The following is a 10,182-nucleotide window of genomic DNA, read 5'->3' as shown; positions in this document are numbered from 1 at the left end:
ATTTATTGCCATACATTAAAATAAAATTGACTATACAGTTTACATTTAGCTTTTTTTACATTTTTTCACGTTCAATGTAGATAAGTGTATCATCATTGTAGACTAAGGCTTAAAATATATTATAAATCTCGTCTATGTTTCATTTATTTTTTGTTATCTTAAAAGAATAATTGGCTTGTCTTGATAACAAAGTAATAAAACAGTTTGCCCCTACATTCAAATAGGTAGGTATATTTTTACAAGACGTGATTTAGCATTTAGCTATTAACATTTTATGAAATTTGCAGATAAATAGGTTTATTAGTTGTTTTGTACATTGGATAAAACAAACTATTTGATTTATTAATATTGTTTATATAAAAAAATATTGTTTCATACTAAAATTTTGATGACAGCTTACTTTTTAGTATGGAATGTATAAACTAGTTTTAATGTTATTTATCTAAAAATATCCTCTTTTATATACTATTTCGTATTACTTACGAAATTCAGAAAAAACGTGAGGGAAATAAACAGTTACTTATAATGTCGCATGAATTCCGTAAAATTTAATAAGGAACCAGCATGGTTCACCTCACGTGATAAAAAATACATCTTTATGGCGGGAAATGCCAGAAACAGCCGAATCGTTGGTTTTATCATAGTTTTAACACGCGCACCGCTACGAATTTATGTTTCGTACACTAACCGAATATTTACCTCTAACAACCCGAAATATCTTCACACGATAATTTACATGGCACAACACACATTGTTTTCGAAGGACTTTGTATCAATCGCTCATCACTACAAAGTTACGCGCACAAATAAAACGCATTAGTCGGAATAATTAGCGGTTTTTGTTTTTGTTGCTTTGCGTCAGTGATCGCTCACGACATGCCGGTGCACTGCACCTCGTCACATAATGCCCAGTGTCCCTTTCCCCCCAAGCTTCCGCGCTGGCATAAACAAGGGCGCAGGCGCCCCCAGCATTTTTTAAACCGCGCCCATGTTTCTATAATTTCTATCGCACCGCACACCTTCAGTGAAAATCGCTTTTTTCGAACATTTTTTCGCGACATCTCTTTCTAACGTCTACGTTTGCTGATTCACCGTCCCCCTTCTTATAACGGTCGTCTGTGGGCTCTCTTCTAGCGCTATGTTAGATGCGTAATACTTTCTCTCTCTAGACACGCCGCGACGCCGGTGACGCCAATTATTTTGCCGTTCTCAATACCAAAACATTACTTACACTATTGTAGAATTTAATCTCGACCTTGAACCAATCGCATAAAGTTCAGATCTAAATATTTAAAATGTACTTGCGACTTTATAATCTCAAGCTACATGTGCAAAGTTCCGGCCATTTTTGCGATAAAAAAAATCGTTTGCATGCATGTAACCACGCCTTTGTATAACCATATTGCTGTCTATTTTACTCCTTTTTTATTTTTCATTTGCGGTCTCTTTCTGTCACGCACACATGCAAACTAGACGAAGTCAAAAGCGACACCTAGCAGCGAGTAGCGGAACTTTTATAACCCACGAAAAAATGGTTCATTTCCACGTTGAAACTTTCTAACTTTCTCCCTCAGGATGGCAGCACTGGAATAAAAAAAATGAAATTTAGTTCCAACTTTCTCCAATAGAGATAGGTGGCGTTAAGATAAGTACTGTAAAAAACCATTATGTTTATGAGACTTGTGATTTTTAAATGCAACTTATAAAGATCAATATAAAGACAAGTTAAATACGGGGATGGATTTAAAAGACAATTTCGCATTTAATGAAACGAGTTTTTGTGTGTGAATTAGCATTTTATTTGCCTGTCGTGCTGGCGGCGCCGGCAGGGGGCGCCCTAAGCCGCTTTAAGGCATCAGCGGATTACTGGGACCAAAATTTATGCTCAATATCGTAACAATATAAACTTTCTTAAATTAATATTATCAATACACTTACTTCAATATAATATTTGAATTTTGCTAAATACTTCCAACTAACGTTCAGTAATTTTCAACAGATTTAAAGCACGTTTTCATAGAACATTTTATATTTCAATATTATACATATTTTGCAACTATTGCAATGTTAATTAATTCTTATTCATAATTAATATTCATGAAATCTTTTACAATTAATTTTAATAAATACAAACATTTTGACACGAGCATGATAAAATGTCCGCGTATACAGTCGCAAGACTTGAAAAGAAAGACGGGTGTTTAAATTAGTACATAGGAGCTGCATGCCAGTCCCACTTAAGAAAATCTCGGAACTCAGCCGTTTGTAAGAATTTGCCATAAAAACCACATGGGCTGTGATCCGCGTTTCTTACTGGGATAAAATGTAAATTATTGCTTCCTGACTTAGAAGGATTCACCTGTATTTTAGAGTTCAGCTTCTAGTATTGTAGAGGGTAAAATTATACAATAATTCGGTAATTCTAGAGGTTTTTTAAGACCATGAAAACTTTTTTCCAGATTTGAAAAACGAAAATAAAGAACCACGCTGTCATATAGATACAATATGTCATATAATACAGAGAGACAGTAATCGGAATTACTGCATCCATTAATAGCTATAAGCAATTAATTTCTATAAACTATTCAGAGATTTTTTAAATTAATCATATATGTATCTCATAATATTCTCACACATTCATCCATTTTCAAGTGATTAAATTAAAGAGGCTATAAATTGGACTATTTCTTTTTTGGGGAACGTTATTTCAGAAGTTTCGACTGGATGAGCAGATTCTGATGATTCATTGCATTTTTCAAGGCTGGTGCCTTCCATGTGATCCTGCTTTTCCTAAACTTGGCCTAATTTTGACAATTTTAGGGTTGCTTATTGTTTTTTTTAAATAGATTTTCCACCACGGAACTGACGCATTAAATACAGAACCCAATATATATGACTGAGCTGGTCTTAGCTGATATAAAAACGGCGCATCACTAATCGAAGTGTGCCATCCAAATTTGGAGAAACATGTTTTTGACCGGATGCCTAGGAAACCCAGGTATTCTTTATGACCTGATGGAACACCGCTATTAGCACTCGCCGCATTACCTAAAGGTAATTAATATTTATTAGGTACTAACGTTGAAAATGTGAGGATAAATTACAATAATTTTCTTTTTGTCTGTGTATGGGATCAAGTTTTTCATTGAAATATCTGCAATACAGCATTCTGCGGAATGTTTTAAAGTGTAATGTACTAGTTCGTTGCCCAGACTTTGCTTCGTTATAGCTTTTATACTCCATTTAATATTAAAAGCAGGTAAGAATAAAGCAGTGGTGGCTCAGTGGTGAGGACTTAAAATCGATGATTAGTAGGGGGTTCTTGACCAGGCGAGCGTGCAAGAAATAAATTGATTTTTCTATTTATCCGCGCATGTGGATAACATCACCATTGATTAAAAATGGTGGGGGATATCGTGAGGAAACTGGCATGTCCATTGTCCAAGAATCAAAAATTCGACGACATGTGATATCTGCCAATCCGCGCCTGGCCAGCGTAGTGGATGACGGCCTGAACCATCACAGGAGAGTTGTGTCCCAGCAGTGGGAACATGTATGGGCTGGTGATGATGATAAATATTAAAAGGCCTTAATAGTAACTAATGAATTGGTTTTGGTGAAATTGGATATATCCCCACTACTACTAATGAATAAATGTTTGAGTTTGAATAAAAAATCATGTATATCAATGTATTGATTACATTACAGGTATAGAATACGTATTAAACATATATTACAAATCATGGTACTTAGGTAATACTAATTTAAAAGCTATAAAATCTAATTACTATGTCCACAACAATACGATTTACACTGTAATGAAAATAATAGATCCGAAACAATAATTTCGTTACCGCGCCATAACATATTCAACTCTATGTCCTTACAGTTAGGTATATATTTAAATATCAGCTTAATATGGAAGTTGTTTTAATGGTATAAAATTAATGGAATTCCATCGTATACAATACTTATTATTTAATTATATCGACGAGATTACTATTTTCAAGGTTAAAGGCGTGTGTATACGTAAAAGATTTTATTTAGGTTAGAAGCAAATATATCATTTATCATTTATCATCATCGTCATCATCATCATCCTTCCTACTAGTCCTACAAATGTTATAAATGCAAAAGTTTGTAAGGATGTGTGTGTGTGTGTGTGTGTGTTTGCTGCTCTTTCACGCAAAAACTACTGAACCGATTGCAATTAAATTTGGTACGCAGACAGCTGGACAACTGGAATAACATATAGGCAACTTTTTATCCCGATATTCCTACGGGATACGGACTTACGCGGGTGAAACCGCGGGGCGCAGGGGTCGAAATTTAAAATAGTGATAGTTTCAGACTGAAGAAAGGATAAAGGATAGTTAATCATACCGGAAATTCCAAAACATCGCGACGGAACCGCATGACATGCATGTGCAAGAACCAAAAATTCAACGACATACGACATCTACCAACGCACTTGGCCAGCGTGGATGTGCCTGAAACCTCATAGAATGTGTCCCAGCAGTGGGAACATATGGCCTGATTATGACATATTTCGTTCAGACCACGGATACAAAGAAATTAAACAGCCTCGCTTCATTTTAACGATTAAAATAGTTTAAATTGCACTTAAACAGCGACACAAACATGTAGTGTTGTAATTACGTCCATAAAACACTAATTGAGGTCATATTCATTTAACATCAGCTTAAAATAGCCGCCCCAGAAAAGGTCGTTCCACGAATTCAGTCTCTTAATCCTGTTTCTGCTATGAATATACCTTTATAAACTAGCAGCTTGCCCCAGCTTCGCCCGTATTACATATATATAGCCTATATCACTCAGCGAAGTTGCAGCTTCGTAATGGAGAATTTTTAAAATCAGTCCAGTAGTTTTTGAGTTTATCCGTTACAAACAAACAAAACACAAATTCTTCCTCTTTATAAAATTAGTGTAGATATGTACTTATATTGAATAAAAAATTGAGTTAGTGCCCAATCGTCTAATGAGATTTTATGAAATGCTGTATGTACTTTGGTTAATTTTTTTTCTCTTTTTTCGTAATTTCAACATCAATTTTACATCAATAAAAAAATATATTATTGGTTTTTTAACCGATTTACCAAAATTAAGATTTTTAAATTGACTGTATCTTTATTGGCATTGTTACTTAATTAATTTTTTAATGACTCGAGCCCAGGACCCCTCGGTTCTACGCTCACCAGCTAACCATTGTACTAGTGGCGATCGACATGTATAAAGCTAATTGAAAATACCATATATGTATGCGTTGGTGGTAATAACAATATGGTATGTAGGTAGATATTCTAAAATTATACAATAACCATGGCCATTTACCTACACTGCGGCACATCAAGGGAGTACATTAAATCTAATGTATAATTTATCATTACTACCCACAATTCAAAGCTTTGTAATTATTAAGGATTATACCAATGTTAAGAAATTCTTAATAAAAATGCCGCGATACTAATCTAAATGTATAAAAATGAATCCCTTTTTCCCTTGGTCATGCTATCACGCGTGAACGGCTGGACCGATTTCAAAAATTCTAACACTATTAGAAAGCTTCGATTACACTGAGCGATATAGGCTATATATGTACCACGGGTGAAACCGGGGCGAACAGCTAGTCTTAAATGTATTAAATATATTTTTTTAAACTAGTATAATTATAGTAATAAAAAAAATAAATTAGCATAAAATAATATATTTATTTTATAAATGTATTTCTTGTTAGAACATTATTAGTCCAATTAGAATAGAAATATTTGTACTGTGGTAGTCGAGCACGCTTCGGCACGAATTGGGCCAGATCGCACCGGGGAAGTACTGTGGTACTGTGTACTGTGGTACCCCCACAGAACCGGCGTGAAATAGTGGCATGCCACTATGTTTCCTACGGTGAGTGGGGGAGCCGGAGGTCTGTTTCCTTTACCTTTCCTTTTGATGTAATTTGGTATGAAGGTAGAACTGAACTTGGGAAAGGACATAGGATGATTTTTATAAAGAATAATACAGTATAATTGGGATATGCCATTGTTTCTCTTATGTATTTTTGTTTGTTAGATACAGTGAAGCATTAAAAAATAAACAAACAATATGAAAGTTATATGAGTCGTTAACTTTTTTCTAAATTCAACACAGAAGGAGACAGGGCGAGTGACAAATTAACAGATGAATAAAACGAATTAATACGTTACGTCGTGTTATCTATTCAAATTGCTAATTTATTCAATATTTCACGTTGGCATGCGTAACTGCATATTGTGACAAGTTAACAATATAATAACACACATTAAAATATTACATTATCCTCATATTTAATTAGATTATAATGTTTGTATTTACACAAGACCCGTAAGACACGTGTAGCATACCGTATACACAAACTCTTGTACGATTTCATTTATGATGACCAATCTTAACAGAAACGGGATGTCTTTATGATATACACTCTTAAGTTTCACACTCTTAAGTCCGTATCCCGGAAGAATATCGGGATACAAAGTTACACGTATGTTATTCCAGTTATCCAGCTGTCTACGTACCAAATTTCATAGCAATCGGTTCAGTAGTTTTTGCGTGAAAGAGCAACAAACACACACACACACACACATCCTTACAAACTTTCGCATTTATAATATTAGTAGGATTAGTAGGATTAGTAGGACTAGAAGGATTTGAAAGCTTTATAGTTTCCGTGGCATATAACACCAAATCATACTTAATATTTTAATGCAGGTTTTAAAAGTCTATCTGTGTGCTTCATTGGTATATCTTATTAATATTATAAATAAGAATACATGTTTGTTTTTCTTTATTCACATTGCAACGGAGCCAATTTCAATCGACTATCAAAAAAGGGAGCAGATTATCAATTGGACTGTTTATTTGGCTTTGTTGACGGACCCACGGGTAAAAGCAAGTATTTCTATGTTATTCTGATGCGTAAGCTACATCACTGCCAAGCATCAACATCCCTTCAGTGGCATCCGTGTTATATAGTAACAAACATCCATACATTCTCACAAACATACCCGATTAGTATATGCACAACCATTTATAATTCTAACAGCGACTTCACGTCTTATTCAAACTATTATCCGGTTGTTAGGAATGTATTATATTCAACATTGTCATTCTCGTTTGACGGCGAGCTCGTATATCTTAAGACTTGTTCGAAAGCAGTAGGGTATTTAATTATGGCCTTGAAGTATTTGGCAATGTTGCTCGTATCAAAAATCCTGATGTAAACGCGGAAGTTTGGAGGGATAGTTTTAACGACATAACTCTAGCGTCTAAGATATTGGAATGAAAGTTGCGATTCATTTTAAAATAAGGCCTAGGTTTTGAAGCGAGCGAATGAATATTGAACACACGTTAATGATTAGACGTAAATATTTTCAACCGATATTTCAGAATGAAGGCGGTTCTCTATTCCTCTGCGTTTGTTTTGGTTTTATTACTCGATAACTCCATGAGTTTACAACTAATTGACATGTTTTTTTTTGTCTTTAAAAGTAAATTGATGTTATTTGGTCCCATCCTCTATCTCAAGAACGTCAGCGACCTTTGTAGAGTATCATTTTTCATTATAGCAGATGCTGATTGAAACGCTTTTATTCATTTATCAATAACTATCGATCCGCCCCGTTATCGCCCGTCTTACATATATAGCCTATAGCCTTAGTCAATAAATGAGCTAGCTAACACTGAAAGAATTTTTCAAATCAAACCAGTAGTTCCTGAGATTAGTGCGTTCAAACAAACAAACGCTTTAGCTATATAATATTAGCATAGATTATTATTACATGTTAATCTGAGTGATCATAAAAGCATGTAAGTGATAAATAAATAACAATGCGTCTATATAATATATTAAGCAGAATAATAACGTTCTTTCTTCTGAGCACTTAAGGCCACAGACACTTTAAATAGACCATAGACAATTAGTCGAAACAGTCAATTGATAGCCCAGTATCTATGGTACAGATGGAAAGCAGTGCTAAATTGAATACCTACAAACTGACAAAATGGCCAATTAGAAACAGTGTTTTGTCCAGCAATAGATGCCATATAAGGTCCACTGCTTACGCCAGCACAAAGCTAACGGTAACAAAACCTACAACACATTGGTAATTGTTAACTACTGGAAGTAATTTTAATTATAATTCACTGGATGTAGGCTTAATTGTTTAGGTAGTAACACTAATTTGCAGACTGAGACTCAGAATTTATTGCTGAGGGTGGAGAGAAGACTTGGGGATTAAGTGGACTTTTCGTATGCTTTATTATGTGACAAAATGAATGTTTTATGTTTATTGAAATGATTGGTATTGGTACTTGGATATAGTTATTTAGAATTCTGCTTATAATGAAATAGCCTCTGCTAGGGTATGTATTTTGTAATAAGATATATAAAGAATATTCCTTTATGAATAAGTTTTAAAATAATTCTTTGTTATAAATTAATATACTGACTTTTAAGTCATATGATCAAATTACACCATCATCATAGCAATAAGATTATATATGTCTGTATTTAATAACGATATTGATATAAACAGAAAATTGTGAAAAATCTAGGACCTATGTTATTATTACCTTACTGTGGGAGTCGAGCACGCTTCGGCACGAATTGGGTCAGCTCGCACCGGGGAAGTACCACACCCCCACAGAAAACTGACGTGAAATAATAGCATGCTATTGTGTTTCGTACGGTGGGGGGAGGGGGAGCCGGAGGCCCAGATCCTTTTTCTTAGCCTTCCCAATCCTTTTCTTGATTCCTCTCATCAATCCTTTCCTAATCCCTTCCCAATTAAAGTCAGCAATCCATTTGTAGAGGCGAAAGGTCTGCAATTGACCTTACGCCTCTCCAAATGTGCTCGGGCGGTGTTAGCGCTTACCATCAGGTGACACACAAGCTCCATTGCCGACTACGACATAAAAAAAAATATGTATTAGCATTTAATCCTAATATGATATTATTCCGGGAAACCTTCACACGTCGCTAGACCAGCGTCACCAGACACGTCATGCATCTGACAGGCAACATACTATCATCTGTCATCTGTCACCCGTATCGTCATATTTGGAGTGTCATTTAATTTACCCTTCGACTAGATTCCAGTAGTTAATCGCAATCGTAGCAGGAAGGCAATTACACGTACAACATTTAACGGGCCATTTCATTGTAACAAATACCATAAATAGTAAGTTGAATTATTGTTCATTTTGCAAGCGGCTTGTTGCATTCGTCACTATGCTACAGCTAACAAGGTGATTTTGTGGTTTGTTTAAGCCATTTATATAGTGCTGTTTATAGTCTAGTTGCGTTTTTTTTAATTTTTAGATTTATAGCATTGAAATGCTTTATGAATGATTTTTCTATTCTTAAAAAAAAAAAAATAGTTGCGTTTTGTTTAATCTGTATTTTTTAATGATCTGGATGCTTTTTAGAATAAATGTATTCTGAAAAGCATATTGTTATAAATTTGTTTGTGTGCGTTAGAGTAGTTGTAAGAGTACTTTTTAAATTTGAGCACATTGTAATTTTATGAACTGTTTGTGTATTAGAATGGTATAAAATGAAATATTTGCTAGCTATTGATTGCAAAGTTTTAAATGCAGAGTCACTTGTTAGCTGGTAAATATAACATGTAATTTCACATCTATACACGGCAACCTTTAAATGCTCAATCACTGATACTGAATACTGGCAAGAGTATTCACTTTGGTAACTGTTTGACTGTACGAAATGAAAACTAATTATGCATTTTTTTCGGAATCTTATTTCAACATGAACCTTTTTTGACTCAGCTCTGTGTGGATGCAGCACTCCTAATGTTTGCACAACTGGCTCCGTGTGGACGCACCTTTATGCGTGTTTGATAAGACCTTAACAAGAATTGGGGCTTTCTTGGCATAGACAATTGGAATGAAGTCCGATTTGATTGTAATCTGAATACCGCGAACTTACAAATTGATCGAAAAGACAACTATGTAAATTATAAGATATTTAGTTCAGTTTAAGATTTACTTATGGGCAGTTTATTGTAATTAAATGGTGATATTTAAGGAATTTATTGTTGTATAATAAGCGAATAATTCATAAATTTCATAATACGTTTTCAAGGTGTGCATTCCAGGCTTTTGCTTCCTTCA

The sequence above is a fragment of the Zerene cesonia genome, chromosome 7, assembly GCF_012273895.1.
Source record: "Zerene cesonia ecotype Mississippi chromosome 7, Zerene_cesonia_1.1, whole genome shotgun sequence".
Taxonomy (NCBI): Eukaryota; Metazoa; Arthropoda; class Insecta; order Lepidoptera; family Pieridae; genus Zerene; species Zerene cesonia.
This window is presented reverse-complemented; position numbering follows the sequence as displayed.